The sequence below is a fragment of the Rutidosis leptorrhynchoides genome, chromosome 7 (genome assembly GCF_046630445.1).
Source record: "Rutidosis leptorrhynchoides isolate AG116_Rl617_1_P2 chromosome 7, CSIRO_AGI_Rlap_v1, whole genome shotgun sequence".
In the NCBI taxonomy this organism is placed as follows: domain Eukaryota; kingdom Viridiplantae; phylum Streptophyta; class Magnoliopsida; order Asterales; family Asteraceae; genus Rutidosis; species Rutidosis leptorrhynchoides.
Window position 1 is genome coordinate 250,360,021 of NC_092339.1, and position 4,046 is coordinate 250,364,066.

Here is a 4,046-nt window from a genome sequence, read left to right on the forward strand (position 1 = left end):
TCCACCACAAACAGCAACATAATGTTTTTTCCCCACACTCTTATATAGATACCGAGCTAAACACTTAGCCAAGTTACACGGTGTATTATGAACAATATAATACATATACATCATGTCATATCGTGTAAGGTTGTCTGTAAATAAAACAATAAAAAGATAAAATACAAAAAATATAAAAAAAAAAAAAAAAAAAAAAAAAAACAATAACTAGCAAAAGTTCCGTTTCAAACCATAACTTCTATAAATGACTGAAGATGTTGGTCATAATTTGTCAAATTCAAATTTTTGATAACAACCTACATTTGATTTCTGCATTGCCCACAGAGAGATGGCAACGAATCAGGAAACATCTAATCGAACCACATACCCCTATTAAATCAGTCTACGGATATTTAGAATTAATAAATACATGGTAGATAATCGAAACAGCACATAACCCACACTCGGTGACCCATAAAAAACTAATCGAAACAACACAACCATTTAAAGAGAAAAAAACAATAGAGAAAAGGTTACTGTGAAACACAAAAATACATCATAAAAAGTCGATAAAATGACATTGAAGACTCAACTGTGCATCCCCAAGGAAGATAAATTGGCCAGTATGATCATAATCAAGGGCGGGAACCTCACTATCGACAGTTATTTTTCTTATTAATCTTCAGTACTAAAGTTGAATACCTGAGATGGAAACAGTTAAACCAGTGAAACGGAGCGAGTGCACATGAAATGGGGACTTCAAAATTTATACAGCAAACTAAATTGAAAATTTCTTGTCAACGGACACATCGAACAACATTTGTTTATCCTACTCTTTCTACATAGACATCAATAAGAGCCGCTAGAGACTACTACACAATTGCATGGAAAAAAATTCACAAAACCAAAAGAGGGAATGCCTTCTCTTTTAAACCTATTGTCACATGTTGAACTTTTGACTTGAAATAGCCCTGCAACTTGCAAGCTACAAGAACCCCAAGTTTAGTGTCTCTTGTCCAACAAATGAAAGTTAGACTACGAATATTAAACTAAGAAGAAAGGTGCTCACAATGACCCATTTGGCTAGAATGGTATATAGCCATTCCAGTTCTACTGTGCGCTTTAGAAGTACATATAATAAAAATAGGGAAAAAAACTTTTGAAGTGTTCTATTAACAAATATTCCCCATCCAAAGACTTTTCTATGACCTCTCCTTAGTACGTAACTCTTAGAGACCCATGAATGGTCTATGTTGGCTGTGACTGGATACATGATTGGTGTGGCGACCTCCTATACAGACCGATCTCCCACTTGATAAGGCAAACTTAACTCAACTGCTTCTGGTTGCAAAAGTAACAAAAAAAAATACCAAGTTTCACATGTTATAATGGAAATATTCGCTCTCCTTACATGGTAGTGTTCACAAACACGCTCTGTTAGTTAAAATCATAATCGATTAACATCCCCACAACCCAAAGCGGCGATGAACAAATAGAATCTAATGGTCTTTATTATGTCGTTCTATCCAATACTCAACCTACTCAATTTGTCAAATCTATATTCCTACCAAATGGGCATAGTTCCATATATAGTTGAATAAGCCCATGACAGTAACTAATAAAAGACAATACGTAGAACTACATTTTCTCTGAAGTATTCGGCCAATTCCAACAGATTTTAAGCTTTCTAAACATAACCCAGACAACAAAACACTACACATGATACGAACAAGATTTCAGCAATCTGGTTGCGTACCACATATATATGAGTTAAAACATACCAGCATATGTCAGATTCTAATAATTCAAAGGTTAAAATAATCTAAAGGTTAAACCTCTAATCAAGCAATGCATAATAACAACTTCGGATGAAGGCACTCACGGTATCAATTTTACTGCAAAAACCAAGGGGGTATTCCGGTTATGTTGGCTACCGATTCTGTATAAGAACACAAAAAGATTATAACTTCATCACCAACTTTCGGTCAACAAAGCTAATTTCAAATATATTAGCAATATTGTAAAAAATTTCAACTTTATATTGTAATCCCAATAACATAATTAAAGATTAAAACTTATATTAATCCCAATAACATCAAGAAACTGCAAACTTAAAAATGTCAAAGCCATATTCAAAATTAAACAAAATTCTTAATTCAAAAACGTCAAAACCATATGCAAAAATATTAGTCAAAAAATCCAAATCAACGTACTAAGCCTAACGTTGTTTTCGGGTTGAACTTGAAACTTTCCTAGAAAGCAGGCCAAAGAAGTTCCAAAAAAATTTCAAGAAACCATCACCATTCATCATCATTAACATCCACGAAACCCTAAGACACAATCATTTACTAACTAAATGTACATAGTTCCAGTTATAGGATACCCTTGCACAACCATTATACCTTAAAAACATCACAAAATGAATATAATACGACCAAACAATATTTCATAAGCAAGTTACTCACGGCTACCTAATCAAGTATTTTATAAAGTAAGTACGTTAGTATTGCACAATGCAAGCATATATATTGTAGCCAGAGCGATTGTCAATTAACTTCCAATTGGTGAATAAGAATGTAAATTAGACAACATTGATACTTAACTAAATGAAATGGAAGGACATGACACCTGCCATCTCTTTAAATATAAGACATGAATAAGCTTGAAAAATAGGCTTTCCAGATTAAATTAAACCATCTTCACTATATGACAAGAACTTGTGCACCTGCATTGGACATGATGATAACACACAGACTTTAGGAAAGATGTCTTCTTGTGTACGTATATCAAATGAAGCGTAACAAAATTGGGTCAAAATATTCAAATTTGGGTTGTTAATAAAATTAACTACACTCATCGAAAACAGATGATAACCGTTAACTTAAAGATGTGAAAGCTTACCGATGGTAGATGATACAGGTTGACAATCGATATGTGGATTCCCATTGACAGAATCATCGCACATTGATTTGATAACATTGGATATCACATTAATTTCGATTGTAAAGTTTCAGAAAATCAAACACGGTTAGGTTATGTCGTCTGGTAGGGATGGATAGAATTTGGGGATCGCCTGGTTTATTTACTTTTTAGTTACAAAGGGCAGTTGTTACTTAGAATTATTTGCTAGATAATATAATATTGTACCCCAATGAACCGCTGGATGTTTGTATTTTTAAATTATTTTAGCGTTAGAAGGCGGCATTTTTTAGATTATTTGTAGATTGTAGTGATTTGTAGAAGAGGTATGCAATTTGCTCGCCCAATTTAAGACCTTTTATTAATTATTAATTATTAATCTTTTTTTTTTTTTAACAGCGATTAGATCACCCAAGGGGACTAAATCACCCGTTGCGATCATCTCTCGTTTCGACTATGCCGATGCAGCGATAATAACCCGCAATCATCGCTGTCTGGGAGAAAACCTTGAAACTAATCTAAAGGCGCGACCAAACGATATGGGAAAGGTGTCATGATTAATCTTAATTTTTCTTATTTTTATTAGATTAATTAAATTAATTATTTTATAATACTAATACTATTAATTGAGTATAAAAGTTTTTAATGACTTTAAAATATTCAAATTTATCATTTTCATACTATTTTAGTATACTAATAATAGTAATATTAAATATTTTTGTTGGCTCAAAATAAGGTCGACTACACTTACTAGTGGTCAAATAGTTGAGTTAGTTGGATGTGCGTTTGACGTAGGCTTAGCCCCTAACATGACTTTCCATTGAAATCTCGTAGCCTGTTCCTCACAACATTTCGTTTGCATATGTTGGGAAAATGGCTTTCTAGATAGTCACATGCTAACGTCAGATTGAACAGTGTGCAAGGGTCCAGAGTTAGTTTCTTCATTTAAGAGTGACTTGCTCTCCGAGACTTCTGGGTGTCAGATTGCTTTTGAAAGATATGAACGAGCTCCATCATGTAGGCTTGAGTTTGTCGACTTGGACTTCGTAGTACATAGAGGGTGGTGTTGGGTGGAGTGATTATGGGGTGGTGCGAGGTGTACCAATCATGTTTATTCGATTGATTCGTCACACGGATGACCGCAAATG

At 33.8% G+C, this 4,046-nt stretch overlaps 1 long non-coding RNA gene across 1 annotated transcript; it reads right to left on the bottom strand.

The window, feature by feature from the left end:
• Positions 1–428: 428 nt before the first annotated feature.
• LOC139857389 (uncharacterized) lies at positions 429–3,064 on the bottom strand. The gene is made up of 3 exons (XR_011762506.1): positions 2,881–3,064; positions 2,608–2,704; positions 429–681 (listed from the first exon to the last, which is right to left on the bottom strand). It is a non-coding gene; the product is annotated as an uncharacterized lncRNA (long non-coding RNA).
• Positions 3,065–4,046: the final 982 nt, after the last annotated feature.